Raw genomic sequence first — 10,857 nt, forward strand, 5'->3', positions numbered from 1 at the left:
TTGCATGATTACTCAGAGAACATATAGATATAATAGTAATGTTCAATATTAAAGGTAAAGTAGACATTTTGAGGGAAGATGTATATAATTTCAGAGGTATTGAGGAAGAGGAGTTGACTTGGAGTGAGTTCGAGAGACATTTCAAGAAGAAGTATCTATTTGAGAGGTACTATGATGATAGGGCAAAGAAGTTCTATGAGTTTATGATGGGATATATGACCGACGAGGAGTATACTAGAATGTTCTTAGAGTTGTTGAGGTATGTGCCATATCTAAAGGAGGAGAAACAAAATATTAAAAGATTCATTAGTGGGTTTCCAATACCATTCAAGGACAAAATCAAGTTTGATGAGCCTAGATCGTTGGAGGAATCCATCATAAAGTTGAAGTATTGTTAAGAGTAATCGGAGCATAGGTCTAAGAATAAGAAGAATTGAAAAGGTAATGAGAATAATAAAGGAAAATGGGATAAGAAGAGAACAAGACCTCAAGACATAGGTAACAAAGATAATGCAACACCGCATAAGAAGTTCAATGCATTTGACAGAGGACAGGGATTTCAATATGAGGAGTAGAATAAGGGTGATGGCAGGAAAACTTTAAAGTGTTGGACTTGTGGTGGACAGCATCGTAGGAGAGATTGTCCACAACATCAAGGTGGTAGACCGTAGATCTACAATGCACAGGAGGCATACATAGCAGTAGATGTTGTACAAAGTATTTATTGGATTTACTCAACGTTGGATGATAGGAAGGCTAATCATCAAGCATCTATTATTGAGGTGGAAGACAAGCTTTGTGATCAATTTGTTTCTATTTTGATTGACCCTGGATAATTATAGTTATGTTAATCCTGACTTGATGGATAAGTGTGGTTTTAATAAAGAAGTGCATGCAGAATCTTGGTTAGTGTAGTTGGCTATAGGTACTAAGAAAATATCTCATCACTGGGTAATAGCTTGTGAATTTGAGTTGAATGGTATGCCTACATCATCGGATCTGAATGTGCTTCCATTAGGATCATACATTATGCTTCTAGCTAAGGATTGGTTGTACCTCCATAGGACCAAGGTAGATTGCTATGACAAGGCTATTGAGTTCTTAGATGACAATGGAGAACAAAGAATCTTGCAAGGTAAGAAGAAAGCGACATTAGTGAGGATGGTTACAGCTATGCAGGCCAAGCATAGTAAAAAAAAATATATGTGTATTGTTTGCAGTACATATTTCTAGTGACAAAGGTAAGGAAGTTGAGGGTGCAGATGTCTTGAAGAAGCATTCGGTTTTGCAGTAGTTCTAGGATGTATTCCCAGCAGAGATTCTAGATTTTTTGCCTCATAAGGAACTGGACTTTTCTATTGAGTTGGTACCAGTGGAAACACCAACATCAAAGGAACCATACATGATGAGCACACTAGAGTTAGTGGATTTGAAGTTGTAGTTGAAGGAAATGCTTGAAAAGGGATGTATTACGCCTAGTGTGCCACATTGAGGTGCACCAGTGTTGTTTGTGAAGAAGAAGGGTGGTAATCTTAGAATGTGCATTGATTACAGGCAGCTGACCAAGGTAACCATCAAGAACAGGTATCTGTTGCCAAGGATTGATGACTTGTCTGACCAGTTGAAGGGAGAAATGATGTTCTCAAAGATTGACTTGAGATTATGATATCATCAGGTACGCATTAAATAAGAGGACATCTATAAGACTGCTTTCTGGACCAGGTATGGGCATTAGGAGTTTGTTGTAGTTCCCTTTGGTTTGACTAATGCTCCTTATCTGGACAAGTTTGTTATTGTATACATTGATGATACATTGATATATTCTTAGAATGTGGAAGATCATGTCGAACACTTAGCAACATTATTGATATTGCTAAGAGAGCATCAGTTGTATGCCAAGCTTAGTAAGTGAAATTTATTTTAGATAAAGGTACATTACTTAAGGCATTTGGTTTCCAACAAAGGCATAGTAGTGGATCTGGAAAAGGTAATAGTTATCATGGAATGGGAAACTCCTAGGAATGTGGATGAGGTCTGATAATTTATGGGATTAGCAAGACATTACAAAAGGTTCATCAAGAAATTCTCATGGATTTCCTATCCTATTACATCCTTGCAGTGAAAAGGTAACAAATTTGAATGGACAAAAGAATGTGCATCTAGTTTTGAGTAGTTTCTTACAAATTCTCTAGTTCTAAAGATCACATATCCAGAAAAAGTGTTTGTGGTGTGTACAGATTCTTGCAAGAAAGGACTTGGTTGGTTCTGATGCAGGAAGGATAGGTAGTGTGCTATGAATCTAGGAAATTCATTGAACACGAGCATAATTATGTTACACATGATATTGAGTTGGCAGCGATCATCTATGCATTGAAGAGTGGAGACACTATCTTCTTGGCAGGAGGTTTATATTGATGAGTGATCACAGTGGACTACGATAATTGTTTGACCAACCAAATCTAAATGCCAGGCAAGCTAGATGGTTGGCCACGATCATTGAGTTTGATTTTGAGATTAGATACATCAAAGGTAAAAAGAACAGGGTTGTAGATTCTCTTAGCAGAAGAGTACATGTAAATCACATAGAAACTGTGAGCTCATATGAGACCGACTTACAAGATCAGATCTTGTAGGTAGGGCAGTAGGATGAAAGGTATAGGGAGCTTAGGCACAGGTTACAAGTGAACAAGATGTGGATTATCGTCTAACAACAGATGGTTTGGTCAGATTTAGTGACAGGATATATGTGTAGGAAAACAGTGAGCTCAAGAAGCTTATCTTGAGGGAATTCCATGCTAAGCCACACTCAAGTCACTCGGGATATCAGAAGACATTGACAGTTGTGAATAAGTTCTACCATTGGGCGAATTTGAAGAAAGAAGTCACAAAACTTGTTTCAAGATGCTTAGATTGTCAATTGGTAAAACAAGAGTGTAAGAATCCAGGTGGACTACAACAGCTGATTCTAATTCCAGAGTTGAAATGGGAGGTCATCTCCATGAATATTATTACAGGTTTGCCGAGGACCTCTAGACAACATGATTTTACTATGGTTGTGGTTGACAGGTTGACCAAGGTAGCTCACTTCATTCCAGTGATGTCTACGAATTCAAATAGTGAGGTAGCACAGGTATTCATGAAAGATATAGTGAGGTTGCATTATGTACTAAAGAAGATTGTATCAGACAGGGATGCTAAGTTCACTTCTAGGTTCTGGAAATAATTGTTTGTGGGTTTGGGGGTAGAGTTGGCCTTCAGCACAACTTATCATCTACAAATAGATGGACAACGAGAGAGGGTCAACAAGATTTTGGAGGACATTTTGAGAATGTGTGTTATGCATCAACATAGAAAGTAGGAATATTATCTTCCATTGGTGGATTTTTCATATAACAATGGATATCAAGAATATTTGAAGATGTTTCTATTTGAGGCACTTTATGGGTAGAGTTGTAATACTCCTATCAGTTGGAGTGATCTAGTGAAAAGGGTATTGATTGGACCTGATATAGGTAGAGATGGAACAAGAAATGCAGATAATCAAGAAGAATCTAAAGGCAACACATAATAGGCATAAGAGTTATGCCGATCAACATAGGGCATTTAAGGAGTTTTAGGTTGGGGAATAGGTGTACTTGTGCATCAAGCCCAAGAAGATCTCCTTGAGGATTGGATCATGTGCCAAGCTAGCACCTTGGTATTGTGGGCCTTTCAAGATTCTTAAGAGGTTTGGACCAGTAGCCTACCGATTTGCACTGCCTCTAATAGTCAAATTCCATGATGTTGATCATGTTATTGATTGGTTTGTATTGTAGGTGGAGCTAGAAGGAGAATTCCAGCTGGAACCTCAGTGCATTTTGCAGTGAAAGATGCTCATGCTCCGGAATCGAGTAATCGAGTAAGTTAAAGTGCAATGGAAGAAATTTGGGCCCGATGAAGCTACATAGGAGATGGATGATTAGATGTGGGCTATTGGGCATGGAATGCCCCCCAAGGCATGTTTTGGGGCTTAAAGCCCAAGTTTTGACCAAGTCCATTGTAAGGGCTCCATGATTTGTGGGCGCGGAGCACAAAGTCATAATAGAGTCACAGGGTTGTCCGCCCTTGTTTTTGTAATGTAATGTTGGTTTGATAGACCTACCCATGGTCCCGAACCATGGGATTATATAAATAGAGCAAGGCTCTAAGTGTATAAGATAGCGAATGAAGGAATAAAATAGAAGCATGATGAGTCTAAGAGATTGAGTTGAAGTGTAAAGTGTCTTGGGTCGTAGAGTAGGAGAAGGCTTTGCAGCTGAGTGCGCAGAGGCCTAGTAGTCCACAGCTGAGTGCGCGGACCCCTACAACTAAGTGTGCAGGGCAGGTCGAGTTTGTAACCATTGGAAGCATTAATAAAGAGAAGTTTTACCATATTTATGTGTATCTTTTCTTTTTTAATGCATTATTGGGTATAAATTGCAAGTGTATTGTTTATTTGTTGTGCGAACTCATATGAATGTGCCGCATAACTAAATGTAATGTAAGGCATCCATTTACGTGAAGATAACTAACTGTTGTAGGAAGATATGTAAGATCTCAGGTGTGACTTAAGGGAAATAGCACAGAGCGCTGCTCCAACAGTGCAGAAACCCCACAACCCCTAGTTAGGGCTGCACAAAGGCGAATTTATCAGGGCGCGAAGGCCAGGGAAGTGCGTGAAGCAACCTGCACATAGGGACTAGCAGTTGGACCAAACCAACCCCTCAAACATCTCAAGGGTGCAGAAAACTGGTTCCAGCACCCCCCATACTACTTCGGGTGAGACATCAGTCCGCGCTCTACAAACTATTGCTGAAAGGGCCAATAGTACAAGGATTTGTTTGGCTAATTAACTCCGAACTTGGGTCAGGCCCAACATGCCAACAAATGGTTCCGTTGTCGGGATTGAGATCTGCATAAAGATGTCTGATGTCGTATCACTGGAATCTAACTAAGAAAGGAATTGAGGATTGGTTGGATAAAAAGATTCATGAGTTCGTAGTGTAGGAGAATAGGAATCTGCGACTATGAAAAGAAGAGTGGTTAGACTGCTACTTATACACAAAGATCCTCAAAATTTTCTTCGCATCTTTCCCTACTAAGCTATACGAATGGATCACAAAGCTAGCAAATAGCCAAGGAAGGTGCAAGCTCGATAGACCTATTGTGTGGACTCCAGAATTGGTGCACAGATTGGAAGCTTTAGAGGATAAGATCGTGCACGCTATTGATAATTGGCTCGATCGAATTATAGGAAGATTCATCATCGAGTTCACAGTAGATACTTCAGTCAGCTATAGCGAGGCAGAACTACGCTTCCTCAAAGGACCGTGAGGTAAGTACGTTAATTATTTGAACACTTGGATGAAAATGCTACTGTGTGAAGAGAGGGTTATGTGAATAAATTGATGTTTGGGGCTACATGAAGTGGGAGAATCTATTGAAACAAAGGTTGTGTGGAACTAGAAACTAGCCCCTTGGTTTCACCTCCGCGAGGGGGTGAGGAAGAGCTCGCGAAGGTCTCACCAAGAAGTGTGATCAATTTGATAAAGCAGAGGATTCCATGCATACCACCCCCACCCACACCACCACCAATTTCACCATCTTCACCCCCATCTTCACCCATACCATCTCCGCCACCACCGCGAGTCAATATGGTGAGCGCGATAAAGTTGCCATTGTTCAAGGGAGTAGGAAATGAAGATCCAGGCCAGTTTTGGTTCATAATAAAAGTTGTATGGGAAGTGCAAGGAGTCACAGATGACAATATAAAGAAAGAAATGTTGGTTAGGACTCTGCAGGATTGTGCACTAACCTGGTACATTAAGCATTCCAATGAAAATCCAAATGCGAGGGTCGCAGATATCCAAATTGCGCTAAACAAAGAATTTAGTAGGCCGAAGTCAGAGGTGCAGTCGATCATTGGGTTCAAGGAAATCACAATGCTACCAGGCGAGACCCCTTGGGAGTTGGATCAGAGACTGAAGTGCACAATTCGTGAAACTAACATGAAGCTGATCGATGGACAACACCACGAATGGTTTGCAACATCGTTAACGCCGCATTTAAGGAACACGTTGTCACAATAGAGGCTAACAACTCAGTCAGAGGCCTTGGAGATCACGATGAGACTGCATGAGCCCCCGATACAGGATACCAACTTGGGAGTTCAGCAGATCCATGCATAGTTGAGAAACTTGTGCCTTGAGATGCAGAGTTTGAAACAAGACAGGATGGCTCACCCAGAAGTGCATGACGAAGTATGGTGCATAAAGTGCAAGGGTCAGGGACATGACAAGGACCATTACCCAATGTTCGCGAATTACCTCGTGGGAGGAGAACCAATGCCATTGAGACCAGAGGCACAAGCAAGACTGAGCGCGATGCCTACATTATGGTGTGCGATTTATTAGATAGGAGGAAAGCATGCTACAGATAACTACCATTTATTACAGAAGTACACGTAGAATTCACAGCAGTTGTTCTGTAATTTTTGTAGATCAGTGGGACATGATGAGCGCACCTATAGAATTTATGAGTTGATGATGGATTAGACTCCTACCTACAGAGTTCAGGTTGAAATGCGACCCCTTGGCTAGAACACAGGGATGATGTGAACCGGATTTTATGGGCGCGGATGAGGCTGAGGTGGAGGAGGACCTGGAAGAGGTCGCAGACAACTGATATGTTACAATTGCAGAGGGCTAGGACATTATGCCCGCGATTGTATGAATCCAATATGGCCATCATGTTTGTATTGTACATTGTTTGATCATGAGACGGATGATTGTCCCACACTGATAGTGAGGTTGCGTGATAAAGGATCACTCTAACCTCGCCCAACTCAAATCTTTCAAATGATGAGGTCTGAGTCACGCGAGGAAGACCCTAATGTGAATATTGTGCTCGAAAGTAGAATTATGATAGGGGATGACAAAGGCAAGCAACCTGAAGCGAGTACTTGGGTTCACAAGGCTCTGACGAAAGAACCAGAGTTTGATTTGGAGCGCATTAAGGAAACATTCATGGAGGCCAGGAAGATATTCATTGATGCCTCCACTTGAGGAAGAAAAGACAGACCAAAGCTAGAAATGGACCCATCAAGCTTACAACATTCTTGGAAACATGCATGAAGCTGTTGCGTGATAGCAAGGCTATAAAGGGGTTGCGGGAACTCATAAATAGATGCGCTGGGACCATGCCAGGATAACTGCATGTAGTCCGGGAGCTCGGAAAGCACACGATGTGAACAGGAAGGGAAATGAGATTGACCGCGCAGATTGGGGAATATGAGATGGACCAAGTGATTCTGGACCTAGGATCAGACGCAAACATTTTGTCGAAGTAAACATGGGAGCACATGTGAAGGCCTACACTGCAATGGTCTCCTATCCAACTGCGAATGGAAAACCAGAAAAAGATCCTACCTATGGGGAGATTGCAGGGAATCACAGTGGATATCGAAGGAGCAAGCATGCTAGAAGACTTCGAAGTGATAGAGATTGTTGATGACATCAATCCCTACCTTGCGCTATTAGGAATATATTGGGCCACTAACATGAATGGGGTGATAAATCTGAAGAAGCGCAAGATGATTTTTGAGAAAAAGTCTCTGCTTGTAGTTGTACCTTTGGACCCTGTAGAAGGATCGCGCTACACGGAGCCAGTACGCGACTACGATAGCGATGACAATTTGGACTGCATCTAAAAGATCACTGTGTGAGAGCAAGACTGGGTAAATCCAACTACGGATGGACGAATCTCATGGGAGCGTGAAATCTCCTAGACCTCGGATTCTGACAAGGAGATAGAACGATGGAAGAACCGGTTACATGAGGTAACTACGCTGAACTATAACATGATGATGAGATTGTTTCACTATGTATCAACGGAGGTAAGGGATACGCCTACATATGATGGCTTAAGCGAGGTGATGACTTCCTGAACAGATTTGAAAGCGAGGTGCCGAAACAGCAACATTTCGAAGCTTTGAAATGGGTATTGCGCACTACGCCCACGAGGTGGTCGGGTACGCACCAAGGGAGCTTCAGGGATTGGCGCGAATGTAGGAGGATGATGCGCATGTGGTTTGGGAAGCCTCAAACGTGATTAAAAGACAAGTATGACGGACGGGATGATCGTGCACGCACCTCGCCAAATGGACAAAGGTTTATGGGGAAGAACCACAACTTGAGCAGGTACACTTGTTCTCTCATACCCTGGATATTATACCCATGAACTAGTATATAGAGACGAAGCTCCGACATGGAACAAGTGAATGGGATATCTTGCGCGAAGGATTCCTATTAACCTTCACGTTTGAGGATTGTTTGTGGGATATTGTTGATGATGCACTACAAGTAGTAAAAGTAGTTATCTTTAAAATACCCTAGGAGAAAATAGAAGTGATTCAACTTGAATGGGTGAATCAGCTGAGTCGTGTGCTGGAATGTTACAACGTGAACACTGAAGAAGACAATGAAGATCCGTGAAAAGTTAACATTCTGAAAACTGAAGGCTTCACGAGGTTCAAGGGCCATTGATTGAAGACTCTGACATAACCGCGACGGTAAAAACAAAGTAGTTAAACATTGGTATGGAGGCTGAACTTAAGTATGCAACGCTCGGCGACTACTGGGATGATGCGATGGTGGATAAGGTCGCTGAGTTACTTTGAGAGTACTAGGACTTATTCCCGACCAAGATCACGGACTTAAAGGGAATTGTTAGTGATTTAGGGATGATGAAGATCACCTTAAAACCCAACACGAAGCCAATTAAGCAGAGGCCTTACCGCTTGAATTCGAAGTACAAGGAAAAGGTCCACGTAGAACTAGACAAAATGGTCGTAGCTGGAATCATCGAGCTAGTGGAAGAATCTGATTGGGTAAGCCCTATGGTAGTACAGGAAAAGAAGCAGAAGGGAAAGATAAGAATATGCGTGGACCTCAGGAAATTGAATGATGCATGTGTGCACGACCCATTCCCAACTCCGTTCACAGATGAAGTATTGGAAAATGTCGACGGGCAAGAAGCATATTCTTTTACTGATGGGTTCTCAAGGTACCACCAAATCAAAATCGTACAGGAAGAAAGGAGCAAGACCACCTTCGCGACTGAGTGGGGCTGCTTTCAATGCACCATTATGCCGTTTGGGTTGAAGAACACGCCGACCATCTTTTCGCACATAGTTGTTGCAGCCTTCAAAGAATACATCCACAAATTCCTGGAAGTCTATCTGGATGATTGGATTTTATTTGGATTGGTTAAGAACCATGTAGTGAGCTTACACTTGATGCTAGATACTTTTCGATGAAACAAAATCACACTCAACCTCAAGAAGTGTTCGTTTCTCATTCCCTTTGGAAACCTGTTGGGACATGTGGTCTACAAACAGGGACTGATGGTAGACCCCGCGAAGATTGTAGTAATTCTGAATTTGGAAGCACCGCGAAGTGTTAAACAGTTGCGCGCTACCCTGGGACATATGGGGTACTACAGGAAGTTCATCAAAAGTTATGCCCAGATCACTGTGCCAATGGAGAAACTATTGAAAAAGGATGTCACGTTCTGCTGGAATGATGATTGCATGAAGAGCTTAGATGTACTAAAAGAGAAATTGGCCTCCGCGCCAATCCTGGTCTTCCCAAAATGGGATGTGGAGTTTCATGTCCATGTCGACGCATCGTGTATAGCACTGGGAACGGTACTAACACAGCAGGGTGGAGAGGGCTTGGATCACCCTATTACGTTCGCAAGTTGCAGGTTGTCTAAAGCATAAAAGAACTATTCCACAACTGAACGTGAGGGGTTGGCTATGGTGTACGCACTCCAAAAATACTAGAACTATTTGCTAGGGGGACACTTCAAGATGTATACAGACCATTCCGTGCTAAAATACTTGGTCAATAAGTCTGTGTTGGGGGGGCGCATATGCAGGTGGCTCTTATTGTTCCAAGAATATGATTTTGAGGTTGTTGTGAAGCGTGGACGCCTGAACGCAGGACCGGATCACTTTTCGCGAATTGAGACGGGAGAGAAACCTAATCATTTGGAGGAAGGATTACCTGACGCAAAAATATTTGCTATGCACGTAGCAGACAGACACTTGGAATATATAATCCATTTTCTGACAATGGGGACTGCGTCAAAAGAATACTTCGTTCAACAGAAGAAGGAAACTGGTGGTGCGCACGGCTGATTTTTCTAACATCACAGGGCACCTATATAAGATGGGAAATGACAAGATACTGCAAAGGTATGTACCTGAGTTCAAACAAAGTCAGATCCTCATGGAAGCACACAGGGCACTGCAGAAGGACACTATGCAGGGTGAGCGACTGCACAAAAGATTCTTTGCGCAGGGTTGTGGTGGCAAACCCTTCATCAAGATTCAAAAGCACACTGTAAGGCCTATGATATATGTCAAAGAATAGGTAAATTTTCGCAGAGGGATGAGATGCCTTTGAATCCACAAATTATGTTGCAACCCTTCGAAAAGTGAGCAATCAACTTTTTAGGACCTATCAAACCTTAGGGAAAGACAGGTGCGAGATACATTATCACCGTGACAGAGTACCTGACTTGTTGGGCAGAAACGCACCTGGTCAAAGACTGCACGGCCACCACAACTGCGAAGTTTTTGTTCGAACACGTATTGAATCGATTTGGATGTCCAAAAATCTTGATGAGCGATTGCAGTACACATTTCTTGAACGAAACAATCACTGTGCTAACAGAAGAGTTTCAGGTGTATCATCAAAAAAGCACATCGTATCACCCACAAGCCAATGGGACAGTAGAAGCATTCAACAAAATAATGGAGACTGCACTTACCAA

The sequence above is a fragment of the Pinus tabuliformis genome, chromosome 3_2, assembly GCF_031772625.1.
Source record: "Pinus tabuliformis cultivar Carrire ecotype Pingquan chromosome 3_2, CPIR1, whole genome shotgun sequence".
In the NCBI taxonomy this organism is placed as follows: Eukaryota; Viridiplantae; Streptophyta; class Pinopsida; order Pinales; family Pinaceae; genus Pinus; species Pinus tabuliformis.